The sequence below is a fragment of the Anabrus simplex genome, chromosome 7 (assembly GCF_040414725.1).
Source record: "Anabrus simplex isolate iqAnaSimp1 chromosome 7, ASM4041472v1, whole genome shotgun sequence".
NCBI lineage: Eukaryota > Metazoa > Arthropoda > Insecta > Orthoptera > Tettigoniidae > Anabrus > Anabrus simplex.
In genome coordinates this window covers 287,503,681-287,515,138 of record NC_090271.1, presented here as the reverse complement: position 1 = coordinate 287,515,138, position 11,458 = coordinate 287,503,681, and the positions used below count along the sequence as shown (strand labels likewise).

The 11,458-nt window shown below is 37.9% G+C and overlaps 1 non-coding gene across 1 annotated transcript; it reads right to left on the bottom strand.

The window, feature by feature from the left end:
- Window positions 1-2,103: 2,103 nt before the first annotated feature.
- On the bottom strand, window positions 2,104-2,210 carry LOC136877862 (U6 spliceosomal RNA). Its single transcript, XR_010860810.2, has one exon. It is a non-coding gene; the product is annotated as a U6 spliceosomal RNA (small nuclear RNA).
- Between the last annotated feature and the right edge of the window lie 9,248 nt (window positions 2,211-11,458).

The window sequence follows — 11,458 nt, the reverse complement described above, 5'->3', positions numbered from 1 at the left end:
GACCATGCTCAACAATATATTACACATATTACATACACACACTATAATACTAAACTGTACACATAGTTATAAAAACGCATTAAAAGAAAGAACCCACCTCCTCCCATCCTCACTCAACTCTTGTTCCTTTTTGACTCAAATAGGATTTTATAATATTCTTCCCTTCCTGTGTTTAGCAGTATAAGAAACTGATAGGCCTACTATCTTATCTTGTCTCTTAAACCAATAATGACTATCACAAATTATTTAGTACAGATCAAAAGGATGCCTGAAGAAATTCAAGATAAAGGCTTTATCTATCCACAAACTCGGCAATATGAGGGATGCAGTGGTTAGCTTCATGACGGAGTACCTTCGCCTCCACGAATTAACCTGGTAGTACGCTATTAGAATGGCAGTGGCCCATGATATCTTTATTTTTTTACTTTTACAATTTTACTTTGCGTCGCACCGACACAGATAGGTCTTATGGCAACGATGGGATAGGTAAGGGCTGAGAAGGAAGCGCCGTGGCCTTAATTAAGGTAGAGCCGCAGCATTTTCCTGCTGTGAAAATGGGAAACCACGAAAAACCATCTTCAGGGCTGCCGGCAGTAGGATTCGAACCCCCTATATCTGCCGAATGAAAGCTCACAGCTGCATGACCTTAACCGCACAACCAACTCACTCGATATTGTCATTTATTTATTTATTTATTTATTTATTTATTTATTTATTTATTTATTAGGTTACTGAATTTGTAATGAGAAAATAAGATGTGTCTGAGCACAAATTTAACTTCATTCTTACACATAGTGGTGGCCAACAACAATTAATTGTTAACGTCTGCTATGAATGTTTCCACAAATGTTGCCACTAAGTTCACGCGAGGTACTTTCACCGCGGCAACCAAACATGCAGCTGACTGGGAAGAACACGTATGATATATTCTGCATAAGGCTATACCTGAATAAATGGCTGTCGTTTGAAATACTGCTGTATTTCATTTGATGAAGTGCCTGCCAATGGGCTAGATGTATGGTCTACTGCAGTAAACGCATAAAATCGACCTGTCCTACAATAGAAGATACAACGATACCCAAGAGAGGAATGTTAAAGCTCCCTGTGGATGTTCCTTCGTAATTTCATTGACAATGTATAATAGGTATATTATTTCCTTACTGTGTCTCTAAACTATGATAACCAAAGATAGGACCAACCGGTTATAACATGAGTATATTATTTTATAATTTAAACACATTGTTATGCAAGTTTCCAGTGTTCATAAGTTCTATAAATTACCACAAAATTGATTCCCATGCAGTGAGGAAAGGCTACGGTGTATAGAAATTAAATAACGGATACACTGTACAGTACATAATCTCAATGGACGTATCTTCGCACTCTAATCTGAAAAAGGACCTAGTTCAAATATGTATTAATATTATGTAACTTAGTCCAATCCACAAATACTAAGTAGGCCTCGTTGAACTTTTTTTTACGGAAATTCATTATTATTGTTACGAGTACTGCTAGTTTAGCACGTGCTTTATGGCCAATTTCTAAAATAAATCAAATCGAATTTCATTGTCTGAGGACATAACACTACCACTTGCAGAAGGCGTTTCTAAAGCCTGTTGTATACTGTAACGGTTCAAATCCTGTTACAAGTATTCATCTCTATTATTATTATTATTATTATTATTATTATTATTATTATTATTATTATTATTATTATTATTATTATACCTGTGTTATTATTATTATTATTGTATCTGTATTATTATTACTATTATTGTAACTATTATTAGGCCTAATTTGATTTCGCTATGGCTTGCTTTATTGCATGTAATTTACTGTGTATGTATGTGTGTGTGTATATTAGCATTAAAACCATGTAAAGTGAGATGTACTACCTAATATCATATATGGATATGCTTTGTGAAAACTTTTTACATTGCAACACATGGTGCAATACAAACCAAACCCCATGGCACTACAGCCCTTGAAGGGCCTTGGCCTACCAAGCGACCGCTGCTCAGCCCGAAGGCCTGCAGATTACGAGGTGTCGTGTGGTCAGCACGACGAAGCCTCTCGGTCGTTATTCTTGGCTTTCTAGACCGAAAAAATGTGGAACGCTTCACGATTTTGCGTGTCATCCTTGCGCAGGGGCCATGCTAATCTTCTCTGTATCGTTCCAATTTTAGTATATGTACCGCCGAAGCGAGTACAACATGGTGCAATACTGCTACCGAAACTGCCGAGTCATCGCTCTGTCATTGAATGCATTTAGCGATGAGCTTTATTCAGGGAAATACCTAGATCGCCTTAGGCAATTTCACCATAGTATGTAGCCGGGTGGGAGTGACATCATCGTTATTTTTAGAGATTACGTAGGTATGACAGCTAATGGCTATATAAGCTGGTCGTATCTTATTGAGTGAGTCAGTCATTTGGAGGGTGAGGCCACAGAAGGTCAGTCAGTGAAATAGAGAAGCAGAAGTCACATGGATAGTCGTCAGTCACCCTATGGATTAAATGTTCGGAGTGTGTTTCGTGTAATCTGTTCAGTCAAGTTTAAATTCAATTTTATATTTTTAAATCAGTGAGTAGTATTCACAATACGATCACATGTTTGTCAAATTCAAGACTTCACAAGAATTTTCAATACTGCACAAGTTTACTTGTCAAATCACTTCCAATACTTGGTAAGTCTTGAGGAGTTTTCAAAAGTCTTCAAAGTGAATTAGAACATGTTAGATCAAAGAATTGCATAGTCTTTGACAGAACTAACCAATGGAATACGAGTATTAACGGCGCGCGCTAGGCCGCTTGGCATCCTGGGACTGCTAAGAATTATAACAACAAAAGTGGCTTCGCCTTCATGGCGGAGGGATATTGTGTGTGTATTAATTGCTAAATATGAGGCACATCCCTGCCAAATTCAGTGGACTCCGTAAAGAATCACAATAAAATGAACAAAACGGCAGCGCACGACGAGAATGCGAGAGAAATATCTCAAGGAAGTGGATAGCTTTTATGTTTATTACCGTTCGGTCATCTATAAGTAAACACTATCAGGAATGTTCGATTTATGACGATCTTCGCATATTATTATTATTATTATTATTATTATTATTATTATTATTATTATTATTATTATTATTACTGTTACGGGGTTACCCGTGGATGCAGAGGTGAAAGAAGGTGCCGGGGTGAACGGGTCTAACTACAAAGTCAAGAATGGAATTTAAAACTTTAACCAATGTTATACTTTCTTTTCTTTTTTAGAATTTCAAATTTAACAATCTTTCACTAAGTGAACACAATAATATATCAGGTACAATGACAAACTAGAAACAAGACAAGAAAGATCCCAATTTTAGTTATTTTTACACTCTTTGGCTACACGCCCCTAGTTTTACAATTCTGAGCTCTTAGCTCAATTTTACCAAAGCACAAATTTTAATGCAAGGGCAGAAAATCCCCAATACATGGAGCACTAGCTCCAACAATGACAATTTCAGGTCTCCCCGAGGCACTATTACAACACTTGAAAAAGAGCTAACGTGCTCTCAGTTCACAAGCCTACTCAAGGCAATATCAGACTTTACAATTACTTGCCATCAAGGCACAACTTACACAAATGAAACGGGGGTATCTCGTACCCAACCTACTGGGCCTTCATGGAACACGAATAATGGTTAAGTAAATGGCCCGGAACACCAAGTTAAATGGAGGCGAGTACTTGCACTCCTAAATATGCATTCTTGAAACCTAAAAGGCACTAGGCCGATGAAACAGGGGCTATTCTCAAACTATGGAGGTGACTCGTATAAGAATAATTTAAGACATTACAGAAAGGAAGAAAACCAGTTACAAAACGTAGTCACCTCAAACCAATATGAAGGGGAGCTCGAGAAGGTAAATCACTCTCTATCCCCGAATTACAGTTGCAGATTTTATGAAGTTTTTACATAAGCCGGCAGAAAATTACATTTTTAGAAAAGTAGGTTACATGGTAAAAGTTTCGGACCTTTCCCGCGGGTTAAACTGCTGAGCTAGCAAGAAATAAAGATGTTAAACGGCCATTACCTTGCTAGAAACCTGCTGCCTTATGAAAGAGGCTCCTCCCGCCTCCTGCTTCACATACACACACTTAGTTAGATGTTGATCAAGTGGCCAAGAGCCGTGAAAATCCACAGTTTATAAACCCTCGGGGAAAATTCGAGACCTTTCATGAATAATCAAGACATACCCCCAGAATTTTATTGGAGGATACAAAGTTTACACTCAAAATCGAAGAAGAAATACGTGATTGGTTGAAAATTAATTACAGAAATTCTTGATTGGTTAAATTCAAAACAGGCGGAAAGAAAGGATAAAATATTGCCAACCCAAAAATGAATGAACGAAATTTAGTAAAGGAAAAACTTATGAATACAAAATTTCTTCAAAAAAGTTCCTTCACTTCGCACCAGGGTGCATGATCACAGTTTTTTGTAGTGACCTCTCTGAGAGAATGTCCAAATTTCTTGATGAACGGAAAACAAAAATTAGTTGAAATTCACACAGTACTGGCAACTTCATAATCACAAAATTACGGTAGTGACATCTTCTGAGGAAAGTTTAAATAGGTCTAGTTTCAAGTTCCGTGTTTCTCCTGAAGAGGAGTTTTAATTGGCGCAAGGTTTAAACGTGCGGCGTAGAGGTGTACCTCCCGGTACAATTATTATTACAATTCTAATATGTTTTAACGGGGGCTGGGTGTATGTGTCGTCTTCATCATCATTTCAGTCTCATCATGACGCGCAGGTCGCCTACGAGCGTCAATTCAAAAGTCCTGCACCTGGCAAGCCGAACTTGTCCACAGACACTCCCGGCACTAAATTCCAATTCAATTTTGGTCATATAACACAGTATTAATTTTCGTTACATTGCTATATTTTTATCCAATTAATGCGAGTAAATGCAATATAACATAACCTCTGCAAATTATTTATAGCAATAAATAAATTGTAAAAATTACGTTAAGATAATTATATTAATATACTCCCCCATGTAAAGTATGCTTTATTGCGCGTTTCTCTTCTTTTTAGGAATATATCCCGCTGCTAGTCCAAGAAACACAACTGCTGTTGGCCTTCCTTCCTCCTTGTAAAAACAAAATGCTATCGAACCTTGCCATATCCTTTCAAATGTTATCAAACCTTCAGAAATCTTGAACAGTCCTTGACAAGATTTGAACATTTTTCTTATCAAGTACCGGTATAGAATTCAGAGGAAAATTTGATGGTGTACAACCGGCATAAGGAACCTCTCCAATGACAGTTCCATACCTCGTCCAACCATTACTGAAGTTCACAAAACAAGCACGCATTGACGCCCTGCTCTCTCATGATATTACAATTCGTCCGATTCTATCATGCTTCATAATTCGATTACAGGGTTTGTGAACAATTTTGTTACACGCTCTGACCTTCAAGCAGGAATTATATTTTGTACAACCCTAGCAGTGGGGATCCAACATCCCCGTCTTGCGACAGTTCCTCCCCCACATAAAACTTTGTCGCTGTAGGGTTGTTTTATGGCCAGGCGGCTACCACCAAAGGATGCACTAAAACTTGCCCACTCACAGCAACCCCACACTGATTTCGCTCCAGCCTCGATTCGCATCACATTGTCAAACTCGCAGTAGCCTACACTGCATGACATTCGATATCCTATAAGCATTGGATTATGTCTCTCAAGATTGATTCTCACCAGGTGTAAACAGCTTGTCAGGAGGAGAGTTTGAAACCAGAGACGTGCCCGACCAAAGAATTTTAAAGAAGGTCCTGGAATTTAAATACACTTTCATTCTTTAAAACAAGGAAACCACACCTCTTTTTATCTTTATCTTTCCAGGGTCAACTAAGATGTTGACGGGGCAGATGGTCACACAAGTGACGAAGATCTTTTGTCGCAGTTCATAGAATAGAGGCGTGTTTTTAGTGACAGAAGGTTTAAAATTAAAATTCAATAGGTTATGAAGGACAATCTTATCACTAGGGTTCGGAACTTTATGATCTAAGAAGGTACAAAATATGCCCTAGAAACTAACTAAATATGACTTTTAAGAAAGTAAAATACGACAAGCATTTTAGCGATAGGTAGCAAGTATTGGTGCATTACAAACATTAAACGTGTCTTAAATGATTAGCGATAATACAGCAAAAGCATTTCATGATGCAAACTGACAGAGCTACAGGTAAGTAGCCCTACCTTGAAACTTTATACATTAATTCATTCGTTCAATATTAGAGCGCTGAGGAGCAGTTCTCACTCTGTCTTAAAAAAAACGAATTATTAGCATGCTTTTTGGCGTCTGTCGGCGTAGGTTCGTACAACAACTCTTCTAAACCTCTTACCTATCTGTTTCGGGAAAAGAAAGAAACATCTACTACAGTATTTTGAAATCCTGTGTTTGAAAGTCGGTGCGGATAACAAGATGCCTCAATTTAAACAAAAACATTCAAAACTAGCTGATGTACCCGAGCTTCGCCACGGAATTCTACGTTGTATACAGAATTCAAAATCATGTTAATTGCACAGCTCTTAATGTTACCCCAGAAAGGTAACGGGGAGATCTTTTCAATCAATTTCAATCAGTCAATACTGATCTGCATTTAGGGCAGTCGCCCAGGTGGCAGATTCCCTATCTGTTGCTTTCCTAGCCTTTTCCTAAATGATTTCAAAGAAATTGGAAATTTATTGAAAAACATCTCCCTTGGTAAGTTATTCCAATCCCTAACTCCCCTTCCTATAAATGAATATTTTCCCCAGTTTGTCCTCTTGAATTCCAACTTTATCTTCATATTGTGATCTTTCCTACTTTTATAAACGCCATTCAAACTTATTCGTCTACTAATGTCATTCCATGCCATCTCTCCGCTGACAGCTCGGAACATACCACTTAGTCGAGAAGCTCTTCTTCTTTCTCTCAATTCTTCCCAACCCAAACATTGCAACATTTTTGTAACGCTACTCTTTTGTCGGAAATCACCCAGAACAAATCGAGCTGCTTTTCTTTGGATTTTTTCCAGTTCTTGAATCAGGTAATCCTGGTGAGGGTCCCATACACTGGAACCATACTCTAGTTGGGGTCTTACCAGAGACTTATATGCCCTTTCCTTTACATCCTTACTACAACCTCTAAACACCCTCATAACCATGTGCAGAGGTCTGTACCCTTTATTTACAATCTCATTTATGTGATTACCCCAATGAAGATCTTTCCTTATATTAACACCTAGATACTTACAATGATCCCCAAAAGGAACTTTCACCCCATCAACGCAGTAATTAAAAGTGAGAAGACTTTTCCTATTTGTGAAACTCACAACCTGACTTTTAACCCCGTTTATCAACATACCATTGCCTGCTGTCCATCTCACAACATTTTCGAGGTCACGTTGCAGTTGCTCACAATCTTGTAACTTATTTATCACTCTACAGAGAATAACATCATCCGCAAAAAGCCTTACCTCCGATTCCACTCCTTTACTCATATCATTTATATATATAAGAAAACATAAAGGTCCGATAATACTGCCTTGAGGAATTCCCCTCTTAATTATTACAGGGTCAGATAAAGCTTCACCTACCCTAATTCTCTGAGATCTATTTTTTAGAAATATAGCAACCCATTCAGTCACTTTTTTGTCTAGTCCAATTGCACTCATTTTTGCCAGTAGTCTCCCATGATCCACCCTATCAAATGCATTAGACAGGTCAATCGCGATACAGTCCATTTGACCTCCAGAATCCAAGATATCTGCTATATCTTGCTGGAATCCTACAAGTTGAGCTTCAGTGGAATAACCTTTCCTAAAACCGAATTGCCTTCTATCGAACCAGTTATTAATTTCGCAAACATGTCTAATATAATCAGAAAGAATGCCTTCCCAAAGCTTACATACAATGCATGTCAAACTTATTGGCCTGTAATTTTCAGCTTTATGTCTATCACCCTTTTCTTTATACACAGGGACTACTATAGCAACTCTCCATTCATCTGGTATAGCTCCTCCGACCAAACAATAATCAAATAAGTACTTCAGATATGGTACTATATCCCAACCCATTGTCTTTAGTATATCCCCAGAAATCTGGTCAATTCCAGCCGCTTTTCTAGTTTTCAACTTTTGTATCTTATTGTAAATGTCATTGTTATCATACGTAAATTTTATTACTTCTTTGGCCTTAGTCTCCTCCTCTATCTCGACATCACCCTTGTAACCTACAATCTTTACATACTGCTGACTGAATACTTCTGCCTTTTGAAGATCAGCACATACACACTCCCCTTGTTCTTTCATGTGAAGACTGGGTTAGGGAGTTTTCATTCTATGACAGGCCTTCTTGCCTACTATCAGTCACAATCAAGTTGGGAAGTTTTCATCATGATGGCAGGACCACTTGCCTACTGCCAGTCAATCGAGTTGGGCAGTTTTCATTATAATGGCAGACACTCATTCTCCACCTGCCTTTTTAAATCCTCAGAAACACTGTGGTTTTCCCAACTGAAATCAACATAGGTCATTACAATGAAGACAGTAGGAATGTCGCAATTAAAAGCAGTTCAGTTGGTTTTTGAGGAGCGTAAGAACGGTAGGGGTAGCCCAAGGTATGAATATAACAAGAACATTAGAACAGATAAAGGATGCAGTAGTTTCGTAGAAATGAAAAAGCACAATCTATGGACTGACGACTCAAATAACAACAACAACAACAACAACAACGACTTAACAACCAAACATTCGTTCGAACTAGGCGCTCCTTTATAGCGGAATTTCCACCTTTAGGTAAACACTAGTAACTCATGAAAACCACCTAAAACTTATGAAAATTCTTATCTTATCTTTAGGGAATTTTCATTGTAATGACAGGCCTTCTTGCCTACTATCAGTCACAATCAAGTTGGGAAGTTTTCATCATGATGACAGGTCCACTTGCTTACTGCCAGTCAATCGAGATAGCTTAGTTTTTACTTCAAACAACTAAGTTATGGGGTAAAATTAAACAAATCTGCATCCCAAAATAAACATAGGAACTCGTTTACCTTTGGGTGTCAGTTGGTGAATACGAAAGAGTTCGCTGTTGGCTCTCACAACGATCTGCTTACCTGAAAATGAGACAAGAAGTTCAATTAATAATCCTGGATAACAAAAAGAGCCAAAAATGGCCATCTAGCATACATTGGAATTCAGACTGGGAAGGAAGCGGCTGTGCCCTTAATTAAGGTACAGCCTCGTGTAAAAACCACGAAAAACCATCTTCCGGGCTGCCGAAAATGGGGTGCGAACTCACTACTTCCCAAATGCAAACCGATAGCTACATGACCCAAATTACGCAGCCACTTGCTCGTTAAAAATAGGTTCGTAAAGAATGAAATTCTATTCGTGTTGTCAAAATCTCATTATTTCGTAGAAATGTTTAAAACGAAAGGCGTTTTCTTTTGCAATCCGCCAAAAAATCCTTACGAGACCAATGTTTATGAAATGACTTCAAATAGCGGTTTCAATCAGTTCCAATAACCGACAAGAGATGGCCAATGCCTTAGTTCATTCGAAATTCAACAGATGGCACAACCACAGTTACTTTTACATTCTAACAAGGTCTATATAAAGAGGCGGAAGCGCTGCCTGGCGGAAGCTAATTGAACGAACGTTTGCCATGTTTTCTGTGGTCACAAAAGCAAGGGGGCATGGCCCTTGGATGACGAAACATGTTGAAAATACGCGTTTTAGAACCACTACCACTGCTTCCAAACAAGCTGTTATTCAGAACTGTATTAAATTTTCTCCTCTTTGGTCGGAATTTAAAATGACATCTGTTTAAAAATATGCGAGCAAGACCAAAGAATTAGACTTTGCTAATTTTTGGCTGAAAATTGGTCATAGAGATTATCCTTCAGTGAATCATGAATCGCCAGAGAAATCTATTATTGAATGACCACCGTTTACCATCGCGAAGCAAGACATCATCTCTGAAATTTACGGGAATAAATTTGAGTCACCAGAAGATGCTGTAAGTTTCTCCAAAATTGCCATTCTTGCCCACACAAACGAACACTGTGATCAAATCAATTCTGAAGTTACAGATCTTCTACCCGGAACGGCCAGAACGAACATCAGTGCAAATAACTTAAGTACTGAAGATTAAAATGAAACTCTCCAATTTCCCATAGAGTTTCTGAACAGCTTAGAGAATTAAGTTGCTTGCCTCCTCATGTCCTTAAATTAAAACCCGGAGCAACTGTAATGTTATCAAGAAACTTAAATCCCTCACGGGGGCCTCTAAACGAAACAGGATTAACTGTACGAAAAATGCATGACAGTTGTTTGGATCTGGAAATCATTACGGGGTTAAGAGTTGGACAGAGAGTTTTGATTCCTAGAATTGATTTAACACCATCGACACTGCTCTTCCATTTAAAGAAGCCAGTTTCCTATTCGCCTTACATTCAGTATGACTATTAACGAAGCCCACGGACAGACTTTAGACCGTGTTGGCGTATATTTACCCCAGCCTGTAATTATTTAACCATGGACAGACGTACGAAGCAATGCCTCGAGTTTGATCAGTGGGACAATAAATGTAGTGTTTAAGGAGGTGCTCTAACAGCACTAGATTTCAGAGACACTGGACATAAATTTCTCTGCAAATAGGTACTACACACTTCAGTCCATTAAGTTAATTCCTGGAGCCTGTATTTAGCCACTGCAAAGTACATGTAGCAAATGCTGTCACTCAAAATTTTGTAAGTACCAGATAAATATGATTTATCGACCCAGGGACTTAATATTCCGCTTAATTTCGACGGATTCAGCCTAGTAATCAATTTATTTTATATTACACATTGTAGAATGAAACATTATAGAAGTATATTATGTTTGATTCAATTCTCTTTTTTTCTTTCTGGGAAACCAAAACGGCGAGAAGCCGAATTACAGTGTTCCGCAATGAATAATGTATTTACAATGGAGTAGCACTGTGCAAACTTAAAAAATGAAGAAAAATCATCTAATGACAAAAGTAACGGAAGAAAATTAAAAACGAACAAAATAACTGTAGACGCACAGCAATTAACAATAAAACATAAAGGCGAAAGAAAACGAAGAAAATTAAAGATTGAAAGTAAAACGAAGGGATAGCTAGGCAGAATAAGATAAATACAGATGTGGCACATACGTACCGGTATGTTAACAGTAAAAAAATAAATATTACATTATGTGCAATAGAGGGGACAGCAATGAGAGGAGAAAAAATAAGGCTTCGGTTTCTTTTTTTGACAGTTTTAGCTAACAACGTTTTATTCTGGGAAATACAATTCCTCTGGCGATACTTTTTGCAAAAAGCCAAATAGGATACTGATTATTTAGTTTATTTTCCGGGTTGAACCGTGTTGTTGTTTTCTGTACATTAAGTACTGTAG